This window comes from Nomascus leucogenys, chromosome 13 (assembly GCF_006542625.1).
Source record: "Nomascus leucogenys isolate Asia chromosome 13, Asia_NLE_v1, whole genome shotgun sequence".
NCBI lineage: Eukaryota > Metazoa > Chordata > Mammalia > Primates > Hylobatidae > Nomascus > Nomascus leucogenys.
The window spans coordinates 46,419,565-46,437,538 of NC_044393.1; the positions used below are offsets into that span (position 1 = coordinate 46,419,565).

Consider the following 17,974-nt stretch of genomic DNA (forward strand, 5'->3'; position numbering starts at 1 on the left):
TTCTACTTGTTGTTTTCTTTTCTTTTCTTTTCTTTTTTTTTTTTTTTTTGAGACAGGCTCTCACTCTGTTGCCCAGGCTGAAGTATAGTGGTGCAATCATGGGTCACTGCAGCCTCAACCTCCTGGGTTCAAGTGATCCTCCCACCTCAACCTCCCAAGTATCTGCGACCACAGGTGCATGCCAATTTTTCTGTAGAAACAGAGTTTCACCATGTTGCCCAAGCTGTTCTTGAACTCCTGGACTCAAGCAACCCACCCACCTCGGCCTCCCAAAGTGTTATGATTACAGGTGTGAGCCACCATGCCACACCTTGTGTTTTCTAAAGAATGTTCAAAACAGGTTACTCTTTGCTGAAGATTACAGAGAAGGCTGTGAAACAAAGTGCATTAAGCACACTGAACACCGTCTCAGTTACCAGTTGATTTGAGACTGAAGGCTGACTTGCCTGCAGGCTGCGTGGTGGCAACACTCAGGACGCTGGCCACTAGAGCCTTCTCAGGCTCCCACCAGGCCAGCAGGGGACATGCCCCTGATGTCTCACTCAAATGGAACCTGGGCCCACTTCTTCCCTGAATAGTTCTTCAAAGAAAGCATCAGCTAGATGGCTGAAAGAAGCTTCCATCATCTAACACTGAGCAGCAGCCCAGCCACTACAGGAAGGCCTGCTGAGAAACCCAGCAGAGAAGACTGGCCAAGTTTTGAATCACGGAATGTTCTTAGACCAAAAAACACAAGAGACAGCAATACCCAGTTTTATCTCCCTCCCAGACTAAGTCTGTGAACTTTTTCTAGTTTACATAAAAAGAAGGAAACTTATTGAAGGGCTGGCTTCTCCCTGCTGGTCCCTGCCCCACATCCAAGACACAAAGACAAGTCACTTCCCCCAATCTGCCAGATCATTTCTTCCACTATGAACAGACTTTGAGTTAACCCTTCGAGAGATGAACAACCAACCAGTAGCTCTCAATTGGGTCCAGGAAATCAAATTTATTAATAATTGACTTATAGTAGTGGTCCCCAACATTTTTGGCACCAGGGACCGGTTTTATAGAAGATAATTTTTCTGTGAGATGGGGGGACAGAAGAGGGGATGGTTTCAGGATGAAACTGTTCCATCTCAGAGCATCAGACATTAGTGAGATTCTCATAAGAAGCGTGCAACCTAGATCCCTCGCATGCACAGTTCACAATGGGGTTCCCGCTCCTGTGAGAATCTAAGGCCACTGCTGATCCGACAGAAGGTGGAGCTCAGGTGGTAATGCTCGCTCACAGGCTGCTCACCTCCTGCTGTGCAGACTGGTTCCTAACAGGCCACAGGGATTAGTACCAGTCCCTGGCCTGGGGGTTCAGGACCCCTGGTTTATTCTTTCCTGCTCCCCATTTACCTGAAAAGCTGTAGAATACAGCTAAGTTTGGTTAATATACTAATTAGATTTTGTGAATGAAGACATCACTTCACCTTTGACTCAGCAACTCTCTTCCGAAAACTCCCCTGGACAAATTTCCACTTGTGTGCACAGTGGGGGCTTCTAAGAACATCCACTGTAGTGTCATTTGTATTTGCAAAAACCTAGAAACAACCCAAATGTCCATCAACATTAGGAGGACAGATATATGTAATGTGATCTGGTCCCCTAGAGAAATACTGTACAGCAGATCTACATATATCAAAATAGCCAAGTCTTGGTCAGAGGTGGTGGCTCATGCCTGTAATAGCAGCACTTTAGGAGGCCAAGGTGGGTGACTGCTTGAGCTCAGAAGTTTGAGACCAGCCTGGGCAACATAGAGAGACCCTGTCTGTACAAAAAAAAAAAAAAGTTAGCCAGGTGTGGTGGCACATGCCTGTAGTCCAAGCTACTGGGGAGGCTGAGACGGGAGGATCGCTTGAGCCCAAGAAGCAGAGGTTACAGTAAGACGAGATCATGTCACTGCACTCCAGCCTGGGTGACAGAGGAAGACTCTGTCTCAAAAAAAAATAGAAAAATCTTGAAAATCATGTTATACAAAACAAATTTAACTTCAGAAGGATATATACAGTAGGATTCCACTAACACAAAATAATACTCTATATCGCTAGTGAGCTCATGCAAATACAGTATGGCCTGGAAGAATACACGCCAACTTCAATACACTAGTTAACATGGAGGGGAAAGAGGGTAATGGGATCTTAGTGGAATGAATATATACAGGCTTCAACTGTAACTGTCAGTTTTATAAGAACAAAACCAGATCTAGAGCAGAGTTACTAATCAGTGCAGTCTACAAAATGCACGTGACACCTGGGCCAGCAACAGTAAGATGCTCGTGTCAGAATGTAAATCAACACACAGCTTCCTTCATCAGCCAAGTATTGTGAGAGATTTCTTCTCAACTGTGAGCTCCGTGGTGTGGCTGACTTCATTCTGGCCCAAAATGAAGGTTGCAGTGAGCGGAGATCACGCCACTGCACTCCAGCCTGGGTGACAGTGAGTGTGCATACACACATACACACATATATAAATACTCATGCACAGGTCCAAGTTAGATGCTGAGAAAGTACAATTTTAGTTTTAAAAAGTAAGATGCCCTCTCAGTTTTGTTCTTTGTTTCGCCACGGCCTGGTAACAGTTCATGTAGCAGCACTTTAAGTAGGAATGAATGATCTGGAGCAAAGATGACAAAAAGCTAGCATTTTTAAAATCTGGGAAATGGCCACACAGAGCTGCTTGTTATGTAGTTCTTTGTAGTATTATTTTTCTATGGAAAAATATTTTTCTCTTGACTATTCTGCCACAGGTTAGGAGGAATTTCCTTCATCTAAAATAACAGGCTTCTTTCCTTTCGTCTCTCTTCTGGTGTTAAAATGCTCTTTCTTTGATGAAATGATAAGGACAGTATACAGGACTCCTTCTGTCTCATTCCCTTTCTTGCAAACTGATTTTGGGTTTTTGCAATGTGGATATACCCATTACTACTAAGCTATACACTTAAAATGGTTAAGACAGTAAGTTTTATGTGTATTTTACAATAATTCAAAAAATTAAGCAATTTTGGAAATCATAAGTTAGCAATCCATGCTAGACTCCCCAATTTTTGTTTTCTATATTCCTGATTCATAAAATCCAAATATCTTGGAATTGGTGTTCTGCAGTAAATTGTGGTAAGCTGCCTTCTGCTGCCAGCAATTTACATTTTATATTTGCATCCATGTGTTCATACTTGTATGTCTTACTTGTGTGTAGTGCATACACATATATACACACATATAAACACTCATGAACATGTCCAAATTAGATGCTGAGAAAGTACAATTTTTAAAAAGCAAGATGCCCTCTCAGTTTTGTTTCTCATCTTCAGAGATTAAAAAAAAAAAAAAAACATAAAATGTGAATATCAACAGTCACAAAACTAAATAAACCTCCCCCCCGCTAAGACGTAATCTCATGCAAAGGCCTCTTTGTGACCCGGCCTGTTCTTCACTTTGTACTCTTTTATGCTATTGAGAACCAGATCCAGAGAGGATGATGGGGAGTAACCCCAATTAGCATAGCCTTCTGGAGGCTTCTCAGCTCCTCGTAGTGTCATTCGACTCTGTGCTGAGGCAGAGGCACAGACACCACAGATGCAGAAACGTCCATCTGACCTTCCCCTCCAACCCCATCCCCTCCCACTGACAGCCAGCTTTTAAATCACATGTGATAACTATTTAAATGACAGGCACAGCCCACATTTCTGCCAGTGATGTAATGCTGACTCTCTTACAGTATTTATCTTAAAACAACCCAACCACATATGGCTCCATGCCGCAAACTCAAGTTCTCTGTGAGAACATTGTGAACTAACCTAATAAATTTAAGCCTTTTCTGGGAAAACTTGGAATCCAATGCAGCCAAAATGTGGAATTTACATCTCAAGGCAGGAAAGCGGCTGGATTTTTTTTTTTTTTTAAGGAAACAAATGAGAAAAAAGAAGAAGAAAAGAAATCAGTACTGCATATGAGCTCAAGCAAAATGTCAACAGCTTTCAAATTAAGAGGAGATGCATGTCAAGGAGAATATAAACCACTACAGGTCTGTGAACATACAATCTACAAACACTGAAATAGAGTACTTCTGGGTTTTTGTCTATTCGCTTGTTTTTAATCAACCAGCAAGAGAACCCACATTGTAAGGGAGACACTGTCCAAACCATGCTGGCTTTAGCGCCTTAGAGAGAAACCCCAGCCTTCCAAAAGCTGCCCTGGACACACAGACGCCACCAGGGACCAGGTGATGGTCCTGTGGTCAGCCTGCACCTCTCACAGTGAAGCTTGGGAATACGTGTGCCAAAAGAGGGAGGACTGGAATACGCAGATCCAGACTCACCCAATTCATGATTAAATCCACTGAAAACATAAGGGATTTTCTTTTTAATTAAGATGCCCAAGCTCTAATTGCACAATCTAAGAATGAACTAGTTGAACATTGATCTTATAATGCCTGATTTCAGGGCCTGCATACTTAAATGCCTTGAGAGACCAGCCAGGAGGCAAAATGAGTTAAGTGGCCAAGAGTAAGACAATATGGAGCCTGAGGCCACACTGCAGACGACAAGCGCCACCTAAGAACATTTGCACTTTCTTTTCAGACATGTATCTGGACCATAATGTTGATGGGGTGCATATGTGTCACCTGTTAGGGATCCCCACTTAGCATTTCCACCTATGTGACCTTGTTTGCTCTTAATAACCTGATAGCAGTTGAATGATCATCAATGTCCCACAGAGAAGCCACTGCCAGCTGCCTACACCGCAGCTACTCATCTTCCCAGCCCCTTCCTCCCTCCCTGCTGGCAGGAGCCTCCTACTTCAGAGGTGGCAATGTCTGGTTCTCCTGTCACATGGCATGTGACACAAACCACAGCCAACAGGGCCTGAGGGGACTGCAGAGGGTCTTCGGAAAAAGGCTTCCCTCCCTAATAAACACAGGTGCGAGGAAACACTGCCTTCCTTCCTATCCTTGGCCATAGTCAGGCGAGGAAACGGAGCTTCGGAATGGTGCAGCTCTCAAAATGAGGAGGGGACATCCAGAAGTGCACAGAAGTCTCTGGAGAGCCCCGGCAGGGTTGAGCCAGCTGAACCAGCTTTCCCCTTAGGGAAGGCAACCAGGCTCCTTACTGTTTAAGCCACCCTCACGTTATAAGCCATCCTCATGTAGGTTTGTGGCACTTGCAGTTGAAAGCAAAATCTTTCACCACGTGCCCATGGACATAAACAAGACATCGACGCTAAGCAAGGTCATGTGACTTGCTTAAGGTTTTGCAGCCTGCTAGTGGCTGAGGGGGACCACACCCAGGCCTCCAGACGCCAAATCCCACATTCTTCCCAGGGAGCCACATGACCTCTCTTGCTTAATCTATTAACTTCACTTAGCAGGTAACTGTTGGGCACTGACTATACCTATTCTAGGTGCCAAGGACACAGCAGAAAACCAAGCAGAGCCCTGCCTTCCTGAGGCTGACTGTCCACTGGAAAAATAATTGGCAATCCCCACTCACACGAAGCCAGGCCTGCTCTAAGCCCTTGATGTGTATTAGGGGTAAAGCAGAGGAACCTGGGGGTGCTTCCAGCCCCCACCATTCTGCTGTTGCCCTCTGTAGCCGCACACTTGTCTTTATGGGTAGAAAGCATACAGGGACCTCAAGGCCATCTCCATTTGCCAAATTAAAGAGAAACTGGTCCTAACCTTGGTCCAGCTCCTTGGTGGTTTAGCAACAAGCTACTGCAGGACTCAATTCGTCCATCCTTTTCTGTCCCAAAGGCTGAAGAAGTCAGAGGATCAAATACAATTACTGGCAACAGTTTAACTCAATCAGTAATAAGGCTGGCTAAGAGCAGAGTGGGGAAGCCTCAGAAGTGACACGAGCCTAGTGTTGGCTCTCTGATGTCCCTGGCACTTGGCCTCAGGAAAGGGCCCTGTGTGCCTGTCAGTGGCAGTGGGAGAAGCAGATCAGAGTGAGGGAGCAGTCTGACCCGGGCCCACCTGCTGACCCAAGGCAACCCGAGGCAGGGGAAGCCCTGCAAATGGGACATGGACACTCAGGACCAAGCCCTCACGTGACGGCCTAAGAATGCAGTCAGCATCTGCACATCCTAGTGGGGCCACTGGGTGGCCAAAGTATGGGGGGGGTCTCCAGGGCAGGCAAGCCCCAAGTTTGGGGAAGGCCAACGAAAGCCGTGCTGGGAGTGGGAGTCAGGTCCTGGTTGGGGGTGAGAAGGCAGGGGCACTCCAGGGACTGGCATCACCCGAGTGTCTACTCCTCACTCCCAGGCACACTGTGGCAGATGGCACATGGCAGGGCAGTGTGTCTGGGCAGAAAACAACACAGAGAGATGACTGAAGACAAGGATGTTAGGGCCACACAGGCAAAGGCAGAAGAACAGAGGCCCAGATGAGAGTGGGGTGACAGGAGGGAAGGGCCGAGTGAGGGGCACCCTAGGCAGAACTGAAGCATTCTTGTCAGAGTGGCAGGGGAGTCAAGGCAACACCAGTGAAAATCATCATCAAAGACTTCAGACAGGACCGGCACGGCAAGGCAGCATGGCAGGCTGGGACACAGGCATTAGGCAGGAGCCCGAGCCCCCCATTAGCTGAGACGGACACAGTGATGTGGCTCGTGTGCTGTGGCACATGCAGGCCACAGATGAATGACTGAAGAAATGAGTGGACAGGACAGGTTTTGTTTGCAAGATCAGGCCAGGCAATAGCCTCAGAAGGCACAGAGGCTCAAGCTTTTATGCCAGCTGAGTAGGAAAACTGAACAGCTCTTCACCAGCACTCAGCAGGCATGGGTGTTGGCAATGGCAGGTGAGGGGCCTGCCTTCGGGGTTGGGGTATCTGTCTCTTAAGCAGGCAGCAGGCCACTGGGAAGAGAAAAACCGAGGCTGTTGGGCAGCCAGTCAAGGTCTGTTTTTCTGTACATGATATGCCTAAGGCAAGGAGAGGGGGTGGCTGCAAGGTGCACACGCCCTGAGACGTGCAAAGCACCAGATCAACAGGGAATTGTGATCTGCCTCTGTTCCTTCACACACATAGCATCACTCTTGAAGCACCTTTAAAGACAGATCCCTTCACACTGTGGGATGATCCAGGGTGACGATGACACAGAACATGAAATGAATAAGGAAGTTCAGGCTCCCATGGGCACTAATGAGGCAGAGGGTGCATCTTTGTGAATAAATTGGAGAGCTGAGCACTTCGTGTCCAGTTGGACTCTAGGCCACCTGAAGATTCCACTCACTCCAGGGGAAAATCAGACAAGGTGTGCTGCCTACAACCAGCAGCACCTAGGCTTGAAGGATTAAAACCTAGCCCACAGGAACATGATGTCTGCTGTTGCCATCACCCCCATATCTCTCTCAGGAACACCCAAGTTTACCAGGCCATTAAGCACTAGATTTAGCTATGAAGGGGTTCTAGAAAACCAATTTATGGGCAAGTCCTTTCAGAACACAGGTGCCCGGAAATCCCTGATAGGAAGGATTACTCTAGAGTATGGATGTCCAACCTTTTGACTTCCCTGGGCCACACTGGAAGAAGAATTGTCTTGGGCCACACATAAGATACATTTACACTAATGATAGTTGATGAACTACTAAAAAAAAAAAGAGTCTGTACATAATTTTCATGATATCTGCCACCACAGAGAAGCAAAAAAGTCCTTACATCCAAAGGGTTGGACAATGGTGCTCTAGAGTGAGATGGTGATGGTGTCTTAAACTTACTTCCAACATGATTTTGGGGAATGATGGTGAAAAATTACAGCTTCTCATAGACGTCCTAGTTACTTTTGTGGTAAGTCCCATAAAACTCAACTCAAGACTTATTCTTTGTCTCGAGTCTACAATTTACAAAAAGAGCACTTCCATCCTCAAAGGGCCCATGCACATAACTTGAAATCTTAAGCTCTTTAAAAAGTCCATCTTCGCACTCAGGAAATAAATGACCCCTTAGATTGTGACAATCAATTTGTCCCCTTTGGCATTCCGAAAAATCAGGAACAGATATTATAACTTGCAGATTGCTTCTGAACACAATAGAGGTGAGGTTAGTTAAATGAGAGCCCGCCTCATGCCACCTCCAGGCAGCTGTCAGGCTGGGAGGAGTGCCAGGTCTTGGGACTCCTGGCCAAGCCTTTAGTCGACCTGGTTCCTTGTGGCGCAAACACCTGCACAGGGGCTTCTGGTAATTGCCACAGGTCCAGGACAGCACACCCTGTTTCCATTCTTGCTGGACAATGCCAGGTATGGCCCTATCTTTGAGTTACTTCAATGCTGGTTATTATCTGCCAGACTACTCTGTCCTGCATATGAGCAAAATCTAATTAGAAAGCGAAGAAAATAACAAAAGAAGAACTCAAATCCCACAAAGTCAGTTACTATGATCTTTATAGATCATAATGTAGATGGAAAAGTTCTGTTCAAACCAAACCCTTGCAAAGATTCCAAAAAAGTCTTATGGTGCAAGTCATAAAGATCAAATATCTCCTCTGCAATTACTTTTAAAAATACCTCAAGGTAGATTACTCAGCATTCTCGGGCCCGGCTGATGTCAGGGGGAATGGCTGGAACCAGAGGATGCTGCGCAGAGGACGTGCCCAGCTAGACCCCACGGAAGTCAAGACATGAATTAAAGGCAAAAGGGTAAATGCCCCCATCCATTAGCCCATTAACTCATTTTAATAGCTTTAGAAATTTATCTCCACAATGCTCACTGTCCTTTCTGAGTGTCCATCGACTACCACCGGTAACAAATGCTCTGATTTTTGTCAAGTCACTTAAACCATGCTGTGTGATCATTCTGTCACCCTGGAGATAAACACAACCAGCTGTCATTTGGTATTTGCTTAGTTGAATAATGAAGAATTTCAAGACAATGTAAGAGTAAAGGATGCTGTGGAACACAGAAAAATGGTTTAGGCTGTTTCTCTGAATTTCGCCATGCCTCAGTGTGCTCTGCTAGGCCACAGAAACTTCTGGAAGGCAACTTTCCACCACTACTGTCCAGATGCCATGAAGCCCAAAAAGGGCACAGCAGCCTGAGACGCCCACTGCCCTTTGTAGCAAAATGAGACATCTTCGGGAATGGATTATCATGAGAATGACGGAGACTTGCACTCAGACTCAGGGAGAGGACATCGCCACTGGCCGGCCCGATGACCATGTGTCAACTTCATATAGAGATTCATCTTTCCCTTCAGAAGTGGGACATCTCTTGAACCGAAATCCCACGAGTCTGTGACCTTTGGCTTCTCCCTGCTTCTTCCTGCTACTTACAGGCCTGGTGGCAGAGGGTGCGACGGGGAAAGAAGGAGGAGGCAACCCGCAGTGAGCAAATGACATTTATTGGTAAAAATTTGAGGATAGGAGTCTGAATCTAATGTGGCATTTTATAAGATCTATAGAGACCTACATCCGTACATTATCTCTAGCTGATAAAGACGTGTTTAAAACGCAATTGGAATTTATATGTGAATAATTTGTTTTCTCAAACTGCAGCTTGATATAATTTCATATTATGTGATAATTCTGAAAGCTTTTTAAAAAAAATGTCCTTGTGTAATGGAAAACCCAACAGACTATTAAGAGAGGATGTTTCCGTAACACACCGTGTAGAGGGCCATTATGTCAGTGGTGGCATTGCGTTATTTTTAAATCAACTGGTTGCTTAATAAAAACATTATGAAGCAAAGTGCACACATGGTACCTAATTTTCATACATTATTAACTCTGCTTGAGGTTTTTGTAGAATTTTTTTTAATCAAGCAAAGAGGCATCTGTCCCCATCTGAAATCATGCAAGCTAATTTTATTTTCTAACTCCTCATTGTTTAAAAGAACCCTTTTAAGTATGCAAAAATAAGAAGAGGGACAGTTCAGTTGCCTTTCTATTATTCTTATTACTCTGACTTAGCTAAGTCTCTTTGGTCTACTCCTTCCCTGCAAGGGGACATGGTGGAACAGCTCCAGCCTTCAAGCCCTAGTGGTTGCTTGTTTCAGACCACAGTGGGATGGGAGAGGTTAGAGGTCAGCCCAAGAGTGTTTCCGTATCAGTGTAGCTGCCCTCAAATCCTCTTTGTTAGCTCCCCACCACAGACACTGCCAGAGCCCACTGTGTCCCCCAGCCCAGAGGTCACCTGCAGCCTCCATGGACAACTGACCTGCAAGCCCACGGCCTCCTACCTGAGCACCTGCCCCTTTCTGCTTAAGGACACCCTGTGGCCACAGGCGGGCACAAGGCCTGAGTATAGGGCAGGCCAGAAGTGTCCAGAAGTTAAGGATTCTAGAAGTGGTCCTCAGTCACTGAGAAATGAGACATGGGGTGCTAAGAACCCCACCCTCCTTCTGCCCACTGAGCCAACTGAGCTTTGTCCCACACAGTCCCCCTGAGGACACCTGGGATGGTTAACGTGCCCTTTTAGGCTTTCCTCCCCTGGCCTCCCTTCCTAGTCCTGACTTCCTTCATGGGAGGACCTCCTAAACAAACCACCTGCACACCTAAATCCTTTCACTTGGGGACCTAAACCACAAGCATTTTAAATGCTTTGAAAAAAACCACATGTTAACATGAGAATTCGTTATGTGTAACTTGTTATCTGGCCCTCTCTTAACCAGACGCCTACATTAGTTTACGTGTCTGCACATTGGAAGGCCATGGCGGATGTTCGGGATTATTCCCCACCCTGCAAGGCACTGAAAGAGGCTGGAATGAGAAGGAATGATCAAGTAAGTTTGAGTATAATCTTGTCACATTTTTATTACATATGCTAATTCTTTGAAAACCAGTACTCCATACGTGTGACAAACGATACACTCCAGTAGCCAGGGTTTTGTATTATGTTGCTGTCCATTCCCTATCCCTACTGGGCAACAAGGTGTCGACTGCACTTCTAACACTCCCAGTGCTGAAGTCGTCTTTGCTTCACCACACCTATGTCCTGGGTTTTTCCTTCAATGGGGCTAATGGTAAAATGTCAAAGAGAGGACAGAAGTAACCATTTCCCTTTCCACTGAAGGAGATGCACTGGCCATGCCCCCCATGTACTCCTGGCCTGTGTACCTTTACCATTTTGTAGGTCGTAAGCTATTAGAAGGCAAAAGTAATCAGCACCTATTGATTCTACATCCACTTTAGACTTTAGTCAACATCTATTACCCTGTTGGCACATGTCTGGTTAATAATCATGAACTGTAACAGAGTTTAAGGAGGTACTTAAGCAATTTCAGTGTTGGTATTCCAATGCATAATCGGTAACAGAAAACTGTTCATGTGCATTTTAAACTAACAGTGTTCTTTAAATGATTCAAAATGTTTCTTCAATTTACTAGCGTCTTCAGAAAAAGAGAACCATTTTTCCTCTCCCACTTGGTCTATACCTTGTATAAATGCCAAGCAAGCAGATTTGGAACAGTGAAGAATTATTGTACAAAATAACAACAAAACAAGAGAGGAAGACACAGAACCTAGAAGAGCAGTAGACATGACCTGGGAGAAAGGTGGAGACCAAATTTGGGCAAGACATGTGCTCAGCAGCCAGGACAGCAAGTGGCCCACACAGGAGCTAGTAAGGCTTCCAGAGAGTGGGCTCCACAGAGGGGCACTGGAGCGAAGGCCTGGGAAACAGAGGCCTGGGAGCAGGAGGAGTAAATAGAAGTACTTTCTCCAAGGCTTCAAGGAGAAAAGAAAGAGAAGAACACGCTCCCAGAAAAGCAAAAGGCTGAACAACAGCAACAAAGACCATAGGATACAACACAGCTTTGTGGTGCCTAACAGTTACAGAGTCCAGACAATAAATATTGCTTATTGAGTCAATTAAAAATAATGACATAACAATGATGGAGAGAGGGAAAGTAGTAGGGAATGAAGAGTGTTGAGTCTTCATCTATATAGTAGCATGAAAAAATAATGTCAAATTTTAATAAATCAAAAAATAGCAAAAGTTCATTATTTAGGAATAGAGAAAAAATACATAAAGAAATTGCTTAAAATATGTTCAAGCTGGTTGCTTGTGGATAAGAGGACAAGGATTGAGGGCGGAGAACAGGCAGAGAGTGTTATTTTTCATTATACGCCTTCAGGTATTATGTGATGTTGAATTATGTTCATAATACTTTAATAAACAACTTAAATTGATTGGAGAAAGAAAGCACACACAGTGGATGTGGTTAACAACAGATCAAGTTCTACAGAAAACCAAACTAATGATTCAGAAAAATCAGTTCATGTCATTTTTCTGATACCCAGAGGAAAAGATGATAAGTAGAAAGCAGAAACTTGGAAATTCAACACAGGAAATCCAGTCATCTGTAGGATAGGACCTGTAAAAGGAGGGAGTGGAGCAGATGCAGAAAAGACAATATGAAAAGACATTACAGAAGGGCTACAATCCTTCGTCCCATCGGCTAACGAAAGGCTCAGTATATAAGGGAAGGACCGACCCTCAGGGAAATTTAAGAAAGGGGATCCATACCAAGGGCACTCACCTTCCCTTCCACACCACCAAATGCAAGTGGACAGCCAGGACGCTAAGATACTGACGAACTATGTGTTGGGTGAATAAAAGACTGCATGACAACAGAGGAATGGACGAAGAGAAGTAAGGAACTCAGTCAACCAAACACCAGGACAGGACAATGTCCACAGAGTCTGAGAGTAAAAGATGGTGTCCCAAATATTCTATGTCAACCAAGACATTCCAAAACACGCAGATATTCAGAAAATATAACATCATTCCCATCCTTAAAAAATAAATGAATAAATGACTCATAAAAGAGTTCCAGCCGGGCGCAGTGGCTCACGCCTGTAATCCCAGCACTTTGGGAGGCCGAGGCGGGCGGATCACGAGGTCGGGAGATCGAGACCACGGTGAAACCCCGTCTCTACTAAAAATACAAAAAATTAGCCGGGCGTGTTGGCAGGTGCCTGTAGTCCCAGCTACTCGGGAGGCTGAGGCAGGAGAATGGGGTGAACCCGGGAGGCGGAGCTTGCAGTGAGCGGAGATGGCGCCACTGCACTCCAGCCTGGGAGACAGAGCGAGACTCCATCTCAAAAAAAATAAATAAATAAAATAAAATAAAGGAAATTAAGTTAAGTAATGTAGCCAGTAAAATGAGTTATACAAATGCCAAAACTAATTCTTGAATGAGAAAATATAAAATGCAAACAAGAAGATAATCAAGCTTATCTGGATCTAAAATCCAGATTCACAATCAATTTAAAAATTGTAAATAAATGCAAATGCCTAATGAGCTTGTGGAAAAGAAGAGCTCAACTTCATTAGCAATTAAGTTGATACAAATACAAACAATTAGATATAATTTATGATTCATGAAATTGATAAGGACTAAACAATTACAATACTCAGCCTTTACAAGGGTTTGAGGAAAGGAATATTTTATGTTGGTGATAAGGAGTATAAATTTGGGCCTTGGGAATGCAATTTGGCAATGCATATTTTAAAGCACTAAGTATATGCTTGTTATGACCCAGCACTCACACCTATTGGGATTTATCTTGTGGAAAATAACTGGCTATTAAGCACAAAGATACATGCAAAAGGATGTTCACTGCACTGGTTTTTACAATAGTAAAAACTGTGGAACAACTTAAACGCCCATAAGAAGAGAGTTCTTTAAAGTATGACATATTCTGTACAGATTGATTTACCATTTGAGGTGTTGATAGGGAAAATAAATGGCTGCAGTAAACAAAAACCACAATTCCCATCTCTTCATCATTAAAAAGCGTATATTTTGGGGAAGAGTGCAAGAGTCAGCTCTGAGGGACTGTTTGGCAGTGGAGCAGGTAGAAACGGGAGAGCACACACAGGCCCCACCTAGAAGAAAAGACACAAGCAAAAGGACAGCACTGGAGGAGGGGCTCAAATACAAAGGTCAGGCCACCTGCCCAGGGACACACATGTGCGCTAGAAGCCACTCAGAGAAAGAAGGAAGAAGGGAGGTGATGAACATAAGGGGCAGGACAGCGGTCATCCCCGGGCAGGGGCGGGCTATGCAGGGAGGAGGCAGGAAGGCCCTGGGTATGGAAGTCGCTCTGCTTCTTAGGCTGGGAGGCAGCGCCTAGGCTGTTTGTGTTGTCGTTATGCTTTTGACACGTGTGTATTACAGATACTCCTTTTCAGCTATCAAATATTACATAATAAATTTTTTAAAGCACAGAAGTGATGACACTTCATTTTTAGTCATGGCTTTGCCCCAAGGGCTCTAATATATGACTTGCTTCCCCACAGAATAGCTGAAGAGGAAAAAAACCACTATTGATCACAAATGTACAATTCTCCAGTATGCAGCTTGTCAGAGAAAATGAAGTGCTCTTCAAAAGTATTATTATGACACTTCTGCAAATTTAATTGAAATCTCAGCTCTGAATACCCCGGGGCCATGGTTGAGCCTGTTCGGTTTCAGGATCTACCAGTAGCTCACAAAGAATCAGAAACCGAACGTGTGTTATCATTGCCATTTACTTCTGAAAAGAAATGTTAGCAAACCACAACAAAACTCTCGTGAACTCTATTTCTGTAGAAGAAAATGTATCTATAAAAGCCTTAGCCATGAGGCGGAAGGATCACTTGAGCCCAGGAGTTCAAGACCAGCCTGGGCAACATGGCAAAACCCCATCTCTACAAAAAATACAAAAACTCACCAGATGTGGTGGCACATGCCTGTAGTCCCAGCCCCTAGAGGGGCTGAGGCAGAAGGATGGTTTGAGTCCAGGAGGTCAAGGCTGCAGTGAGCCGTGACTGCACCACTGCACTCTAGCCTGGGCAACAGAGTGAGACCCTGTCTTAATCAATCAAGCAAGCAAGCAAGCATCGGCCATAGGTTTGGTACAAACGAAAGCTGCTGTGCCCAGCTCCCAGGTATCTTTGTCATTAGCCTCAATTCAGTTTCAGGATGCTGTCAGGAATTGTCACTCCTGGGAGGAAGTTTGCTAACAATGAAATTGGAGAATGGATGCAATGCTCAGAGCCATCTTACTATTTTTATTCTCCTGCCTCAAAATACACCTATCACCAGACAGACCCGGGGGACCCAGGCAGGGGCTTTTCCTGCCACATAAGCACTGCTTTGTGCTCTGAGAAAGCCCTGCTGCCAGCCTCAACAGCTGCTCTTGTGAGTTTCCTATGCAAATGAGGCCTCAAAAAGATCTGACAACCTTAGGGCCACATCCCTTTGGTTATTCCACTTCCCCTACTTGCAGATTCCCACATCCAGACACCGAAATAGGACTGAGGAGCAACGACCTGTTTGGAAGTGAGGCTGGTCCGGGGAGCAGCAACGGCAGATCTCCAAGGAGCTGTCAGAATGCAGACTCCCAGGCCCCACCCAGACTTGCAGAACCACAATCTGCATTCTGACAGATCCCCATGGGACTCCTGTGCACCTTGAACTTTAGGAAGCGCTGGGCTAGAGGGCTTATCTTAAACTGAGGTTTCATAGGGAGCACGGTTTTCAATCAGCGTTCAAGTGGCTTTGAAGATGGGCTGACTCCCATCCCCCAGCCAGGTCTTGCTGCGCCACTGACCAGAAGCCAAACTCAGGGTGACGGCCCCGCCCTCTTCCCTACACTCCAGGGTACCTTTTAGCTGCCCATTCCCCAGGCAGGGCCCTCTTGCCGGCTGAGGGATCCCCAGTATTCAGCAAGTAGACAAGGCCAGCCAAGGAGGCAGGAAGGCCAGGAGGGGCTGACAGGCTCCAAGTCCATGAAGGGGCTGAAAACCCCTCCAGGGTCCTACCCATGCCCCTCCCATCCCCTATCCCACACACTCACAATATTCCTGTCACTGCTACCTTTCCTTCAGCCCCCTCTCACCTAAGCTCCCTGGAACCCCCTTTCCACAGTGAACAAACCATCTTCTCCATCAGCCTCCCCTTTGCTTCACCCTAGGCCACCTCTCCCACAAATGCCCATCAACCGCTAGGTAGGTGAGTGAAGTGTGCTATAACCACATGATGGAAGATTACATGGCAATAAGAAGGACTGAAGTGCTGACACATGCCACGGCATGGACAAACACCGAAGATGCTCCGCTCTGTGAAAGAAGCCATGCACAAAGGTCACATACTGTGTGCCCTCCTTTACATGGAATGCCCAAAATAGGGAAATCTACAGCTCAGGGCTGGGGAGGATGGTGGGAAGGGGAGGGTGACAGCTAAAAACAGGGGTCTTCTCGTGGTGATGGTTGCTCTGCGAATGAACTACAGGTCATGAACTGTGCACTTCACATGTGCGGACTGTGTGGCATGTGAATATCTCACCAAAACTCATTACAGAATAACGTCTCTCCCCACCCAGATCCCTTCCAGGGCCGCCCTCCCCTTCAGGGCCGAAGAGCATCATCAAGGTGTTATAGGAAGTCCTCCCAGACCCAGCCTCAAACAGCCTCACCAGTCTCCTCACCACCCACTTCCTCTCGCCTTGCATTTTACCCTCCAGGAATTCCAAACCCTCCCCAGCCCAGCAAGTCATCCTGTTTCCTGCCCAGGCCTACATTAATGCCTGGGGCTTCTGAGTCACCTCACACTGGTCTTCTCTCAGGGCTGGGCTGAGGCTGCCCTCCAGGTTCCCACTTCACGACACCTCACCCCCGGGAGCCGTGGGGGAATCCACATTCTGTCATGCAGCTCCAAAGCTCAGGCAGGCCCCTCTGCTGCCACCCATGGGCCCTGCCCAGGCCTCCAGGCACGTGGCCAAGTCCCAGGTACTACAGCTGCTACCTCACCACAGCACCTGCTAAGGACTCCTCTGTCACTCTGCTCATTCCCCATGGCCACGGGTCCCAGTACCCAAGAGTCCACCCATCCTCACAGACTCTTGGCCAGCCAAGGCCAACAGGTGCCTGGAATGCAAAGATGGTAACTCTTCAACTGTCTCCAGCATTCCACTTCCCTTCTCTGGGAAAGATAAAGTCAGCTCCAAGCAGAGTCCTTTCTGGCCCCTACGAGTAATCAGCATCTTAAGAAGACACTGTGTCCCCATCTCCTGTGTCTGGACTGTGAGCAAAAGTACAATGCATGGTATTAATTACCATAACAGGGAAGAGCAGTGTGGTAGGTATCTGTCCCCAAAGAAAGGGGGCAAGGGGAGGAAGAGGTACTGGGAATGGTATCAAAACCCCCAGGACTAAGTCTGGATCTTCTTTGCTGGCCAAAGTATCAACGCTCCTCACTAAGTGACAACAAGGAGTAGAATTCCTAGTCATCCCAATGGGGCTTCTCTCAGAAACACCTCTAGGATTTTGAGTCTCTTCACATCCATGCACAAGGCACCTAAATTTTGGTGAAGGCAGCTGACATTTACCCTGATGAGTAACAGGCTGAATTATGTTAGTAACCTGGTAAGAAAAAAAACCCTTGATTGACAAAAACACCCCCTTCATCTTTGCTGAATTTGTGTTAGATTACTTGTACAATGCAATTTTCATGATGAGAATTAAGGTAAACATGGGGCTCAGAGGCTGACAGATAAATTGCGTGATCTTCAATTATTAAATCAAGATCAGGAACATTCCTGGACAAACAAGTGAAGAATGCACTTGATGAAGCCTGAAAAGAAAATGCCCCCATTGTCACTAGGAAGGTCAGACCATCAAGATAAATGTTTGCATTTTAGGTTCAATCAATGATTCACAGAATATCTATGCCAGAGGCCACCCCACTCCACCCACACCTGTAAATTCAGACACATCCCTAAACATGTAAGGATCTAGACAAGTGAACTTGAGGATAATCCAATGCTTTGGCACCAACTGGCTTCCCTCCCCTATAACAAAACAATCCAGGTGGCAGAGCAACACACGAAGATGCCAGTTGTCTAGAACCGACCACAGTCCCCAGCTGCCTGGAAGGAGCAGAGTAAGGAGGCTCCCAATTCTGCTGGGTTTCTGCCTCCATCTGGGAAGATCTGTCTGAATCCTAGGGATAAAATGCCACACCAGA

The 17,974-nt window shown here is 45.9% G+C and overlaps 1 protein-coding gene across 1 annotated transcript in view; it reads right to left on the minus strand.

Annotated features, from left to right (window-relative positions):
• Window positions 1–17,974, minus strand: part of DTD1 (D-aminoacyl-tRNA deacylase 1) — a 175,077-nt gene that overhangs the window by 22,391 nt on the left and 134,712 nt on the right. The window lies entirely within an intron of this gene.